At 38.6% G+C, this 16,251-nt stretch overlaps 1 protein-coding gene across 8 annotated transcripts in view; it reads right to left on the bottom strand.

The window, feature by feature from the left end:
• CUX1 (cut like homeobox 1) overlaps positions 1 to 16,251 on the bottom strand; it is a 1,076,531-nt gene that overhangs the window by 185,969 nt on the left and 874,311 nt on the right. The gene's annotated exons all lie outside the window — the stretch shown is intronic.

Here is a 16,251-nt window from a genome sequence, read left to right as displayed (position 1 = left end):
AATTTTGATACACAAAAGATTTGTAATATAACCACCATATGTAAGCATGTTGTTATAAGTGAAATGTTCTTGCAGTTATGGCAGCCACTGGACTAAACTTTGCTCTGGGAGAGGTTTTGCTTATAACACTCCCCCTTTCCCTTTTGGGCTCACAGACTGAATCAAAAGGATGAGGGTGGTTATTTATGTTATTTATTTATTTTTTTGCTTTTCTATACCGATGTTCCTGTAAAATATACATATCACAACGGTTTACAATGTAACAACAACGTTCGCTCTGGGCAATACAAAGAACAGTGGTGGAATATTAACAGTGAAACGGATCATAACATAACATAAACCTTATAAAATAATTCAATGCAATAAAATAATTCTCGCTGGGTTGCGCGAACAAATCTACGCCCGCACATAAGTTTAAAAATCTGGCCCATACTTTTTAGCTGTGTTTAGGCATGTGTGTTTTGGACAGGAATGGAAAATAACACACACAGACTGCATTTTCAAGTATGGTGGTTACTTTCCTTATCTACCCATGACAAGTTTCAAAGTGAAAGTACATGTGTATTTATTCTTGAAAAACTGGTACAAAGTACCTGCAGATTTTCTTCCAATGCAAATAGTTTGAAAATTGACCTCAAAATGTATCTAGATAATGGTAAACAAGACATATCACATGGCATGTGATAACTTTTAAAGTAAGCTTTGTCACCGCATTTCTAATTTCAATTCATTCTTTGTTTTGTTACATTAAAAGGGTAATTTTCAACCAGGTGCATAAGTCAGCACACAAACGTATCAGTACGTGCATAAAGTTATGCCTTATATTATACAAACCATGTGGTAAAAGTGGCGCAGTTTATAAAATATTAAGTATCTCTGCCCCAAAAGTTCATGCGTATGTTTCAGTATATGCACTTTTTAATGCAGTGAGCCAAATACATTCAATACCTATTTTATACATGAAATAACTAACATGATTGCATTTACCTCAATTTATGCATGGAGGCAAGTATTTTATAAAGTATGTGAGTAACCCAGTAATGAAAATACTTGTGAGCATGCTTTTAATCACCAGTTCACCTAGACCCTCCACCACTTCTCCCAGACCTCCCACCCAAAATCTGCAGACAAAAGATAAGTGCAATTTTGTTTCCATGACTCATTTGGCAGATGTTAAAGTCTGTATATAAGCTTGGTAGTGTATGTATGTATAATCACATACAAAATACTAACTTGTGTGGAACCTACTGAACCATGGCTTGGAACACGCCTAAACCACCACTTTTTTTTGGTTTACATTAACACACGTCACTGCTAGTAAGCTCATACTTCAGACTTTTACAAAATATTACTTGCATAATGCACCTTGCATGCGCCGAGCCGCGTTCCCCCGTTCCCTTCCCCCTAGCCTGACCTTCTCACCCCCACCCCTAACCTCCCCCCTCAGCCCTACTCTACCCCCCCTGACCTTTATTTTACCTTTTGCGCCTGCCAGCCGACTTCCGGCGCGCGATCCCCAGCACAGCAGCAAATATGGCCGCTGTGCCGGGAGTCTGACCCCGCTCCGCCCCTGGACCACCCCTTTAGTAAAGCCCCGGGACTTACACGTGTCCCGGGCTTTAGGCCCGGCATGCGTAACCTTTTAAAAATCCAGCCCTATATGTTTATCTTCCAATTTTACATGCAGAAACCTTTTGAAAATTACCCTATAATAGACTTCACGTTGCTTTTGCTTTTTCGTTCTTTGTAGTAAGAGCTCCAGGCTTTCTTGTATTTATTTTTCATGCTTTTTCATTTGTATTTTGCATTGTTACAAATTAGTACTTTTCTGTATTACTTTAAAGGTGAATTTTAAAAGCCCGGCACGTGCCAAAACCGGGAGATATGCGCACAAGTTGGGCCGGCGTGTACCGAGTAGATTTTAAAAGTCGCCTGTGTATGCATAAATACTTACGCGCACAGGCACAAGCTCAGGTCCCTTGCCGTGTAACTTTACTTCTGCTATGGCTGATGTGTGAGTAATAAAATAAAGAAAAATAGGCAGATTGGCGGGATTTTAAGGTTGGGGCTAACAGGGGAAGGCAATTAAAGTAGGGGGGGCTTGGAAGTCCTATTCCTTCCCTGAGCAAACTGGGAAAACTGGGAATGGCATCGGCGAGTATTTTAAAATCCCCCCACTTATGTGGTAGAAGCGGCATTTGCATGTGTCCACTTAAAACTGCGCATAACATGCCCATGTTATAAAATAGCTGTGTTCATAGGTACGGGCTGATGAACGTGCGCCCGCCTGTTTAAAAACTACTGCCAATGTTAATAATGTAACTAACCCTGCATCTTTCATATTTGTTTCTTCTTTATTAAGGCTGTAAATTCTATATAAGAATCAATGTGCATGTCTCATCTACTATCATATCTACTATAATATATACTATACATACTACAGATTGATTGCTAAAAGAATGTATTCGTCGTCTATAAAATCCTATGAGAAGAGATGTTGAGATCATTTAAGGATGGTTATTTCTATGTATTGATGACATTTTTCGGTGTTTGGTCAGTATAATTAATGTACACGAGACAATAGTTTTTGTATGAGTACCGTATATTACTGTGTTGGATAAGAAAAGATGTATTTTTTGAAAAATTGTAGATTCCTATTACACCTGCTTTGATGTGCAAAAGTGATATCTTCGTGGACAAACATTTTTTCCCAATATTCAACAATTATTTGTTTTGAATGGCCCCCTGAAGAAGCTCTGCTTGAGAGTGAAACATGTTGGGGATTGAGATCAATGAAAATTGAGCTAGAAATATATCTTTGATATTAATAATATATTGTAGGTTTTTAATTTGTGATTATGTATGAATGTGTGCGGACTTAGAATGAAAGTGATTGATGGTTGATTGGGTTTTGCTATTTGGATAAGGGATTTGGTATGGTGCATCCTTTTAAGTATTTTTATGGTGATTTTGTTACTTTAATATATTATAAATATTCATGATAATTAATTAGTAAAATGTTCATGTTATATATTTTTGTACATTTCATCTACTAGTAAATATTAATTCTTCTACAACTCTTTTCTTGTTTATTTAAACTTTTAAATTAGCATTGCTAATGTCTGCTCAAGTCAATCCTAGCCTACACCATTGTTGGGAATATGCCATTCTTGCAACAATCTAGTGAACCTTAAAATGTTGATATGCCTTGTCAGAGTGGACTGTCAGCACTTCATGCTGCCGCTGCAGTGGCAGTAGATGCTCTTTAAGTTCTCAAAGAGGGGACTCCTACTGGCTAGCTGCATCACTGAAGAGGACTAACCCTCTACTGGATTGCATGGGGCCCCATTTAGTCTGACAATGGGGTTGCTTATAAATAACTATTGCCTAGAAAGGCAACACTGTCTTAATTGCTTCAGTTGTACTTATTTACACAATTTTTCTGTGTATTTTTTTAATACAGGTCAAATACAAACTTCAGTTCCATTTGAATTTATCTGTAAAAATGAATACCTGGAAGCCCTAGTTGTAATATTTATATTATTTAAGAATATTTACAATATTTTAGACTTTAAATGGTTAAGAAGGAAAATGAAATCTGTTTTAACAAGACTGTTTCAGTACAGCTCTAGCGTCTGAGTTTGCCTGTCTGTGCCCTCCTGTTCCCCCCCAGTGCTAAGAGGACCAGTGTCAGATGAGACAAGAAGATGTGCTGCACAGACAGAAGGGCACGCACATGATACTGACTGACAGTAGCCTGAGATCCACAGGGCACATTAACCTGTATACAGAAACTAGACTTTATAAATTTAATTCTTAAAATTGTAGCAGGTTTGGCAAACATATATAACAGTAGTACAAGGCAGAAAAAAAAAGTAAGTAAAAACGCTTCTGGGCAGAATGAACGTAGACAGAAGTGAAGCAGCAAAATGGGACCTCTAACAAAAGAGGCACAGACTAGAACAGGTTCATGGTGGCCAATGAGGCCAAGCAGCTAACTGGACTGGGAAAAGTACATGTGTGTCTAGGCTCTGCTCTTTTTAATGATAGAGCCTCCTGGGTAACCATCAGAAGAAGCACGGATGGCTTAGTGGGTTGTCATGTAGTGTGTATGAAAGCAGCAGTTATTTGGGTAGGGGTTATGGATTCTGTTTTCTGCTCCTTAGATGTCCGTAAGTTGCTGCCTGGCCCTAGCTGTATGTTTTTTGCAACTGCCAGAGAAGCGCTTCATAGTATCAATTCTAGTTGATAAAATAGTAGTATTTGGCAGGCCTGGAGCAGGTCTGTGGACCTTTTGAGCTGGTGAATTTTGATGAGTGGTGCTCTGAGGTTGGCTGAAGTTTGGGTTTGCTGCCATGGTGTCCGTAAAACTTGAAGGAGATTTCTGCAGGCTGATTTCCTGTGGTATGCTGTGTAAGTAGCTGAAGAACCAAGCTCATCAGTGACTGTTGATTTCAGGGTTTTTTTGGCTGCTGTTTGTTCTGAACAGGAGGTGCAATGTTTGATTTGACAATGGTTTTTGTATTCCTTTCTGACAGTGAGGAACGTTGCTGTTTGGCATGAAAATTGGTCATAAACTTTGGCAGTTTGTTGCGCAGATTTCCAGAAGGGTTTACTCCTTGGTACAGAAAATGCTGAACTTGTTTATTCTGGAAAAAGGAGCAGTTCTAAGTTTCCTATATTTATTGTATTTATAACTTTATATTTTTTTCTTATTTAGGGCATCTTAGTATGTGAACTCTGAGTAATTACATTTTGTAAAAAATCCTACTTTCTTTTCTGAGTTTAATATTTTTTAATATTTCTGGATAATTATGGAGGGCAAATGTAAACTAAATTCTGGTTTCTCTGGTGAAAACAATTCAAGAGGGACTACCTAGATTGTTGTCTCACAATGTAAAGCTTCGACACCCAAGGTGTTTTGAAAAGTTCTGGTGGAGTTGAAACCATACCTCAGAAAGGAAAATAAGTTTATCTTTATTAGAAAATAATCTTCAAAAGAGAATATCTTCAAGTACCTATGCAAAGGGTAACTCCCTGGAAGATGCATTAGACATGATTTGTACTAGCCTGAATAGACTAGAGACAGATGCAATTTCCTCTAAAGTAGGATTGATGGAAACTCAAACTGGGGTAATGTAATAAAAGAAAGAAGACCAATATAATTGTTTTCTATCACATGAAGGCAAAATCCAGACTCTACAAGCACAAAATCAAGTGATTATAAGAGAGAATACTGATTTGCAACATAAATTGGAACATTTGGAAAATGTACAGACATATTATAGCCTTCGATTTGTTAATTTCTCCATACTGGAAAATGAGGAAGTTACTATCAGAGACACTGGTTGTAATTATAAAAGAGGTATGTGGAATTAAGGAACAGACCCTTCCATCCATTACTAATGTCTTTTTCTTACCTTCTAAAGTTACTGAACAAGATGTTAAGTTGCTAATTCTCAAACGGGGTATGTTCTTTGCTGTCGCCAAAGGTAACCTTATAGATAAAATTTGTTTTTGAATCAGATTGTGATTAGGTGATACATCTGGTTCGACTAAAGGTGTTTTAAATTAGGGTCATAAAATGTTGGTCTTTTCCTACATATCAAGATCTCAGACCCTCTATAAAAGTGTTACTTTTAAAGCAGAAGTCTTAAAAAGAAAAAAGGAATTTAATTTACTATATCCTTTCAAATGTCAAATTTAGTTGCTGGGAAAACCAATCAGCTAAGACTTTTTGTATAGTAAAATAGTTTCTTCCATCCCGATATGATGGATTCCTTATATGAACCTGATTTAGAGCAAATTAATTTTTAGGGCTTGATTTTCATAAAACCCTGCATGCATTTTGAAAATCAATTTAGGGGTTGGTGTGTACAAGTATGGGCAAAACCTCATTTCGTACCTTTTAGCTGTACTTGCAAGGAGCATATTCCTGGGGGTAGAGTTGGGGTGTGGAAAGCATTTACCCACATACTTTCAATTTTTGAAAATATGTGCATAAATGTACACACAGAACATTACACCTGCTCAGAAGCAATTATAACATTCTAAATGTATATGTACACATGTATAAGGGCAACCCTCAACTTTTCAAAGCAGACTCATGTGCACAAGTCTCCTTTGAAAATTTGGGCTGTTATAAAATTACCCTCAAAAGATTTATGTAAGATGTTTTTTGATTGTTTTTGGTCGAACATTAATATAATTTTACAGTTTTTAAATATGGTAAATGGATAAATAATTATCTTGAACTTGGTTAGCTATATCTAACATGGAATGATTGGTTTTTAATGCAAATAAGGACTTCGGCGTGTAATGATTTTCTTTTTCTTGGTGTAAAATTATTTCCTTATATATATAATCTTTGGTGATTACTAAGGAATGGAAAAATAAAAATGCTTATCTGTAGCTGTTTATGCAGAGAATTTCATTCTTCTACCTTATGAAACCTGTGCATTTTTGATGGAGTAAGAGACAAAATGAAAAATCTTATATTGAAATTTGTACTGGAATTTTATATTGATATTCTGTAATCTGATGACTGATACTTTGTATGGTTTTGAATCACATAAAAAATACTGTAATTTTCCACAAAATTCAGAGTTTGTGCTTTATGCTTCCAAATGAGTTTCTAAGCAGGGTGGATTTGAAATAAAGCTGACTAAGCAAGTTTAATTTGTCAGCACTAGGCTAATAAAATCACTGAGTATGCCAAGATATTTCTTTAAAAAAAAGCCCTCTACTCCTCTAGGAATTTACTACCATTGACCTACATTTGCGACAAAGATCCTTCACTCTGTTTCATGCTGATATAAACCCATTATATACCCAAAAAATAAAAGCCAAAAAAATAAGGTGTTAGAAGTGCTAAATATTTTTATTGCTGTGTATTTAGGAAGGCTGCAGCTATCCATTCTCATTAGCTGCTCTGAGCCTACGCAGTCAGATAGTTTATTTACTAGCTGACAGAAGATGTAAATGAGATGGATGCAATAAGTGAGCAAGGGCAACATAAATCTTTTAAGGCGAGCTGCATCTTACAAATCTTATTTTTTCTCTCTCTGTTCACCCCCCAGGTCATCACACAACTGAATACATAACCCAGCAAATGTTATTTTTGTAGCAGTAGCAGTGAAGGAGTTGTACTGTAAATTTGCCCTGATTCACCCATGCGAGGGACTGAAGTGGCAGATCATCCATCTTGTTCACTACACACTGTCAAGGATGGCATAAATTCCCCACATGATAAACAGACTTCTTCTTAGCTCTGCGTCCTTTAACCTACAGCAAGGTCAACATTATGGCTGCCTGGCTAATAAACTGCATAGCATTGGTTCAATTTCCTTCTAATTTTGTCCACTGTGCTGGCTTTCATGAACCCTAACAAAGAACTGGAGCAGCTGTAAGACTCCTTTCCTATGTGCTCATGCAATACAAGTCAGCTGGCTGCCACAAAAATAAAGAGGAGCATCAGCAGAAGCTGGCTACTTTTCTTTATTAACGTATGCCTACAAACGTCAGGCTGAAAACACCACTATTCACGCAAAGCGAACACTGTTGTGACTATGAAAAATAATTCCCTGAATCAAAAGATAACAGCTATTTTCTCCACACCTAATCTCTGTCTAAAATATTGGAAGCGATTTATACAGGATGGAATAAATACCATACATAGGCACTAACATCATGTTTTATAATGTGGTTATAAATTATACCAATGTTGTATCTGGAACTGGAAAGCAGAGTAAATGTGTAGCGTCCTTAAAAGTGATGCATCCAGCAGAATAATTAGTGCTGTGTGAGCCACACCACAGGTTTTCTGCTGTGTGTAATGGGCATGTGTCCTCTTTCTTTTTTTTTTTTTTCTGATTTCAACAAAACTCACTTTTTAAATTCATATGTAACATTTATTTGTTGTTTCTATAACCATCCTATTGCTGGGGTCACCATTGGTGGCTGCAGTGGTGGTGAGTGACACTTCTGCAACCTCGAAATGGGGTAAAGTCCACCAGAGTTCATTAGTTGGGGACCAGACAAATTTTGGGAGGCCCGGGGGAGACTTACACAAAGCAAAAGTCCACACCTTGGTATATAGCTCGAAAGAAAACCAAATGTATTAAAGAGCCTAAAATAAGACCAGAAACCTAGGAGAATGGTCAAAAACTGGAAGGGGAATATAAAAAATAATTTGAAAATGATCAGACCAGGGGTCTTCATGGATTAACAGACATTTAGAGCAGAAAGTTACCGTAGATCTGTTAACAAAAATTAAATCCAGGGAGTGACCCATCTTATCAGTAGGTTGGTTAATAACTTGGTACCAGCCCAATGATGCCAAAATGTCAAGAAATAATTCATAATGCAAAGATAATGGACTGAGATCAATGTGCAAGTTGAAATCACCAATGGGAATCATATTATTAAGATCAGCATTTGATGAAATTAACTGCTCAAAAAATGGAGAAGGATTCCACTGCAGCAGAGCAGGAGGACAGTATAACAAATATAAGCTAAAATTCTGTGAAAAAAGTACAAGCATCAATCACCACTCAGATTCTCAATAGACATATTCCAATGTTTTTTAATAAATTACACCATCAAACCTCTAACCTGCCCCTTTCTTCTTGGCTGAAATATAAATAAATAACCCAGAGGACAAATTTGATTTAACAAAATAAAGTCAGAATCTAATAGCCTGGGACAATCCAAGGCTCTTACAGCAATACTGGAGTAATGGGCATGGATGCCAGATCCACCTCTGGCTTCTCGCCCCAGGAATTTCTCCCTCTGGGCTGCCCAAGATATCGCCCACTGAAAGAACCACTAGCACTGGAAATGTGGTTGGGTTCTGAGCTGGCAGCTGACCAGCCTGGTGAAGTGCCAGAGGTTGAGGTTGTCTCCACAAATGTTCTAACTACAAGATCCACATAATTTGCATAGTTTCCAGCTTGGGTAGGTCCGAACGAACATCCTTTTGTATGGCCCGAAGACAACTGCTGGCCACTGATGTTACATCAGATGCACGAACATTCTGGGCTTCCCAGGACTCAATTCATTCATCCCAAGAGGGTGCAGGTTCACTGGCAGGGCCCAAGCTCTCCTCATACACTCATTGCAGGGCCAAGTCCTATTCTCGCCACTGACTTGGAGGTCTCACTTCACACCATAGCCAATCTGCGTAAAGGCCTTAACTCTTCCAGCTAAACTTGGCCTCCGTCCTCCGTCTCCACAACTCAACCTGTTTTTGTACACTGCCTCCACTACCACCTCTGCCATGGCTCCGTTGTTCCCAACAGCCTGAGTGGCAGAGATATTTTTGGGAGGTCAGGTCACCCCTTCTTTTTTTTTTGAAGGGATTAATAAACATATGGATAATGGTGACCAGTGGATGCAGTGCATTTAGATTTTCAGAAGGCATTTGACAAAGTGCCCCATTAGAGACTCCTGAGAAAATTAAAGTCACAGGATAAGAGGCAATTTCCTATTGTGGTTTGCAAACTAGTTAAATGATAAGAAGCAAAGAGTAAGACTAAATGGTAGGTTTTCTCAGTGGAAAAGGGTAAACAGTGCTCAGGAATCTGTACTTCAGAACATAAGAAAGTGCCATACAGGGTCAGAGCAAAGGTTCATCAAGTCCAGTATCCGGTTTCCAACAGTGGCCAAACTAGGCTACAAGTACCTGGCAACTACCCAAACACTGTATGCCATGCTACTGATGCCAGTAATAGCAGCGGCTAATCCCTATGTCAACTTGATTAATAGCAGTTAATGGACTTCTCTCCTCCAAGAACTTATCCAAACCTTTTTTAAGCCCAGCTGCATTAACTGCACTAACCACATCCTCTGGCAATGAATTCCAGAGCTTAATTGTGCATTGAGTGAAAAACAATTTTCTACGATTAGTTTTAAATGTGCCACATGCTAACTTCATGGAGTGCCCCCTAGTCCTTCTAATATCTGAAAGAATAAATAACAGATTCAAAGACCTCTCATGATTTAAAAAACCTCTATCATATCCTCCACCTCAGCCGTCTTTTCTCCAAGCTGAACAGCTCTAACCTCTTTAGCCTTATCTTCCCTAAGAGCCCTTTAATCCCTTGATCATCTAACAGTCCAACCGACTCCCTCACAGGTTTCTTGCTTTGGATATATTTTTAAAAGTTTTAATTATGAGTTTTTGTCTCTACAGCCAACTTCATTTCAAATTCTCTCTTAGCCTGTCTTATCAATGTTTTATACTTAACTTGACAATGCTTATGCTTTTCCCTATTTTCTTCAGATGGATTCTTTTTCCAATTTTCGAAGGATTTTTTTTTGGTTAAAATAGCCTCTTTTCCTCACCTTTTAACCATGCTGGTAATCATTTTGTCTTCCTTTCACCTTTCTTAATGTGTGGACTAGTGGTTTCTAATATATTTATAAATGATCTGGAAAAGGGAACAATGAGTGAAATGATCACATTTGCAGATGGTACAAAATTATTCTGAATTCTTAAATCACTAGCATATTGTAAAAAATTGCAGGAGGATCTTGCAAGACTATGCATTTAACTGGCAGATTAAATTTAATGTGGGCAAGTGCAAAGTAATGCATATGGAGAAAAGTAACTCATGCTGTAGTTACACAACGTTTGGTTCCATACTAAGAGGTAGATTTTAAAAGCCTTGCATGTCATAATGCCTCTGTATTGCTCCATGGTGAGGTCGCACTTAGAGGTGAATTTTAGAAGTCTGGCGCACACCAAAGCCAGGAGGATACGCGAATATGTCTGCCTGGCGCACACCAGGTAGATTTTAAAAGCCACCCGTGTACATGCGTATCTCCCGGTACGCGCACAAGTGAGAAAGCCTGAAAAAGGGGCTAAGGTGAGGTGTGGTATGGGCGGCCCAAGGGCGGGATATGGGCAATCTGGGACTTTAATATGGAATGTTAACGCGCGTGCCGGGGTCCCCTGCCATGTGACTTTGCTACTGCTATGGATGGCATGTAAGTAATAAACTCTAGGCTAGTCAGCGGGATTTTAAGGGTCAGTGCTAATGGGGGAAAGGGGGGGGGGGGGTTGGGAAGTCCTATCCCTTAACTAGGCAAACAGGGAACAAACTGGGGAAAAAAACCCTATGGTGTCGACATGCGTCCCTTATAAAATTTCCCCACTAAATCGGTAGAGACGGCATTTGTGTGCACATGCATGCATCCATATAAAATTGTGCACACATGTACACGCACACATTCTATTTTATACCATATGCATGTATATGTGCGTATGTTATAAAATGGCCACATCCTTCGGTGGAAGGTGGCTTATGTGCTTAATGTGTGCCTGCGCAGTTGTTTCACAGTTACCGTCTTAGAGCACTGTGTGCAGTTCTGGTCACCGCATCTCAAAAACAGATATAGTGGTATTGGAAAATATACAGTGAAGTGAGACCAAAATATATAGTGGATGGAATGGCTCCCCTACAAGGAAAGGCTGAAAAGTTTGGGTCTATTTGGAGAAGAGACGTCTGAGGGGTGATACGGTAAGATAGAAGTCTATAAAATCATGAGTGAAACAGAGTGGGTAAATGTAAATTGGTTATTTACTCAAAAAATACAAAGACTAGGGGGCACTCCATGAAGTTTGTAAATAGCACATGAAAAACAAATCAGAGAAAATTCTTTCACTGAATGCACAATTAAGTTTTGGAATTCATTACCGGAGATTGTGGTTAAGGCAGTTAGTATAGCTGGGTTTAAAAAAGGTTTGGACAAATTCCTGTACAAATCCATAAACTGCTATTAACCAAGTAGACTGAAGGCCGAATTTTCAAAGGCCTATGTGCGCCTATACTGGGAGATATGCGCGTGGCCAGGACATGTGTGTGCCATGCAGATTTTCAAACGCCCGTGGCCACAAGCTTATCTCCTGGTATGCGCAGAAGAAAGGGTTTCCGAAAAGGGATGGGCTGGAGGTGGGGTCTGGGCATGGCATGAGCGGGCTGGGACAGCACCATTAAGGCACTGACCTGCTGAAGCACGCGCCGGGAATGACGGACCCGCGGGAGTTGCTGCTGCTATGGGCCGTAAATATAAAATGAAAAAGTTTAGGGATCGGGGTTAGTAAGGGAAAAGGAAGGCAGGTCAGGTAGGGGGTTTAGGATGTTTCCTCCCAGTCCGCTCCTTTATTGGAGCGGATTGGGAGGGAACTGAGGAAAAGGCCTATTCTGTCGCCATTCGCAACTACTAAATTCCCCCCCACTTATACATGCGAAACGGCACTTGTGTGTGCATGTTATAAAATCAGAATGTCCATGTGCGCGCGCCAGCAACTGCATGCATCTTAAAATCTATCTTTTAGGGAGTAGCCACTACTTATCACTGCGTGTTAGTTGCATGGAATCTATTTACAATTTGGGATCTTGTCAGGTACTTGTGACTTGGATTGGCCACTATTGGAAACATGATACTGGGCTTGATGGACCCTGGGTCTGACCCAGTATGGCAAGGTCTTATGTTCTTGTGTTCTCCGGTTCTGACCCCACTGCACCTTGTGGTATGACTGTCTCCACTGTTGGGTCCTATAGCTGGTGGGGACTCTGGTTCTCTTTCTTCTTCAAATCTGCCTCTGCTGGTCTCAATTAGCCTGCACCAGCCTTGCCAGGCAGAACAGTGCGCAAACTGGCCAATGCTCCAAAAGCAGTCGGGAGCACTAGGGCCGATCTAGTCTATGGCTCATAGAGGTGTTCCTGGCAGTATGCACAATGTAGCACTACTGTCAGGAACACTTCACTTACACCTACACTTGTTGACACCTTGAGCCACTGTGGTTCCGTCCTCAATGAAGTGCCAGACTCATTTTCTAATGTGATAAGTCATATTAGCAGCTGAATTGCGCCTAATCTCTGAACAAGTTGCTGTAGCTGGAATCTGAAGACCTTGTTTTTTTTTTCTTCTCCAAGCTATATGCTCACACCTGGAAAAGCTGGCATCGACATCATGGTTCCTCCTGCATCTTTCTTCTCTATGCACTGGTCTGCATAATTAGTCTTTGTAAACCACAAGGCCTGACATCACTTCACTTGGCGCATTTACTCCGCAGGGCAAGCGCGCTGACTCCACATGACCCCTTCACAGCAGCTGGCCCATGGGAATGGAGGCCATTTTGGAATTTGACATAAAGGAAAAAAAGAAATCTGTAAAACAGTTCAAAAAGCCCCCAGAAAAACAGCGATTTCGCCAGAAACCTACAAGACAAAGAGGGACCCAGAAATCTTTACTCCTTCTTGGGTCCCTGCTTGGGCGCCAGTTCTATAACCCCCCATCCCCCATCAATGGCTGCAGCAGTGGTGAGTGACATTTCTGTAGCCTCCGAATGGAGTAAAGTCAGAGTGCACCAGCTGGGGACCAGAGAAATTCTGAGAGGACTGGGGGAGACTTACACAAAGCTTAATCCACACCTCAGTATGTGGACTTCCAAAGAAAAACAAATTTATTAAAGAGTACAAAATAAAGGTTAAAATCCCAAAACCACATCAAAGGTAGCAGGGTACAGTTCCCTGAATCTCCTCCTGCTTTCACGCTCCACTTGTCAACTTAGCCCAACATCCACAACTACACTTCTGCCTTGTGTTGAAGCAGTATTTATAACCCATCCAGCCATCCTTCAAAGGCAAGCAAGGAGAAAACAAAAACCTTGCATCCTGCAGAGCAATGTTTGCACAGAGCTCTCTGTCCTTTTCAAGAACTCCATTTTGCAGAAAGAACAACTCTAACTCTCCAGATCTTTCTAGTGTCCCTAAACAGGGTTACATTTCATTATAAATCTAAATTTGTTTTGTAGAATGAATGAAAGATTTCTATCTTTATTTTTTCCCTTAACATCACAGCAGAAGCATGCTCATTGTGTTTCCTTCACTCAATAGCAGATGCTGATGGGATGAGGAGAGTGACTCTGCATATTTGAAAAGGGATAAAAAGGATCCTGCATATTTTCATGAAGCTGAGTAGGCGCCACTTAAATGTATGAAAATGGGGTGTATTTGAATTTCCGAAATGAACATGGCCTCTGAGCTGCATTTTTTTAAACATAAGGATGCAATTACTTTTGTTTGGCAAATGCAACAAATATCTTTCTTGAAGAAAGGTTTCTAAATTCTGACTTTGGGTAAATCGAACACTATAACAAGAGATTCATTCATGATGTCTCATAGGTTTCTTAATTCATTGAACTATAATAGAAGGAAAATAAATCCAGAAAAAAATCAGTATATGAAGAATTTTGTTAAAACAGTTCTTATGCATAATAAAAACATGTATGTTGCTATTATTTCTGACAGTGGAAAATGATATATAATCTGCAGGTCAACACATGAAACTACATTTTCTTATATATGTAAAGAGCTCTTTTAGATATGGAATTTATACTAAAATATTGTTTTCTTGTATTTTTGTCAGTTTTAATTACTTTTTGCATTTCAGTTCACATTGTTTGAATGTTTTGCTGTAAACCACTTAGTATGACTTGTGTCACTATAAGCAGAATATAGGAATTTTTAAATAAATATAAATAAATCAAAGAGTAAATCTTTCTGACATGACATTTAAATAAGATAAAGGCAAAATTGACCATTGTGATGACTTTGAATGATGGAAGGACAAATATTACTTTAGATTACTATTATTTTTATGCATTATTAAATAATAGGAAGCAAGGGTCTCTCTTTTATTACAAGTGTTTTCAGACATAAATCTTTTATAAACAATGACAGATGGACCAAAAAATGTATTCCTGGGAGCTTTCTGGAAGCACCTATGCCTTGTTACACTGTGAGTTAAAGCAATGACTTGTAAAGAGGCTTTTGCAGAGAAAGTCTAGCAACACAAAATGAAACATATAATATAGCTCTGTTCTGATGCATCCTCACACTAAATTCATTTCATAGGTTTCTGGAACAGCATTTATTCCTAAAGAAACATTATTTCCCAGACCCCTTGTCATATGAGGCAAATAAAGCCTCCCTCTCAACATTCCCCCCAGCCAAAAAGAAATACCATGGCTAAAAAAATCTTGACCATGGTGCATGGGTTAAGGATTCATTTCTGGGTCACAAATTGACTTTATTTTAAGCCCAATGTAATCATTTACTATAAATAAATTTTCAAGGAAAGGTAAGTGACTATAACAATGTTTTCAGATCAGATCAGTATCAGATTAAAAAGACTGCTCAATGTTGCCACTGTACATCTGCTTGTGAAGCAAGGGCATGGCCTAATCACAAGATGATAAATGCTGATATTTTCCCAATGCTTAGCTTTTCCCTCCTGCTTATAGATTAACAAAATCAGCACCTACAGGCTCATAAAGCCCCACAACATTAATTCAAGATAAGAAAATAATTATTCTCTCCCATATTTGACAGCCATGTTGTCAAATTGAATTTTTAAGATGAAAAGGCAGGTCAAACACTGAATGAAGCAAAGAATTCAGAAAGGTGATGAGGATGACAGAAAATGAATGGATGGCTATCTTTGGCAGAGTGTGCAGGATCTAAAAATTACTAAAGTAATATCTAATATGATTAAGATCTTTGCCAGATGTTTAACATTTATTTATTTCTATTTCAATTAGAGCAGACTTCTCAAACACTGCTTTTGGTGTTTTCGCTTTTTTGTGCTTGTGAGCAATCTAACAGTACATTTGTCAGCCACCCACAGTCTGCAATTTCTGCATTTCCCCCATAATTCACCAACCTTCAATAAACAAATATCTGCAAATTCTCATTATACATTTGTAAAGTGTCTGTGATAACATACAAGTTATGCACAATTTATAAATATCAGAATGGCTCCATAATTTTGGAGAAATATAAATAGCAAGAAATTGCACATGGACACATGCTGTTTATGGAAAGGTTGAAAATCAAGGAGGAACATATTTATACAAGTCTTCTTTAATTTGTCTTTAAAGCTTTCCACTGTTTTGTTTCAAGTTCTTTTTGAAGTTAAAATAAAGTTCCCTAAATCCTCGAGAAATGTAATAATACTAAAATCTGATTTTGTGGATACAAAGTTTGTAGGTTGTTGACCTAATCTTTTAATGCAACTTTCAGTATCTGATTTAAAATGCCATGAGATATTATGTACAATGCAAAAATCAGATGCATTACTGAACAGCACATTCATTTGAAAGAACACTCTTGAGATCCAACAAAAAACATTTTTAAAAGCAGAAGATGGCTGAGAGTGACAGTGAGCAACTTCCCAGTCACT

The sequence above is a fragment of the Rhinatrema bivittatum genome, chromosome 8 (genome assembly GCF_901001135.1).
Source record: "Rhinatrema bivittatum chromosome 8, aRhiBiv1.1, whole genome shotgun sequence".
Lineage (NCBI taxonomy): Eukaryota > Metazoa > Chordata > Amphibia > Gymnophiona > Rhinatrematidae > Rhinatrema > Rhinatrema bivittatum.
This window is presented reverse-complemented; position numbering and strand designations above follow the sequence as displayed.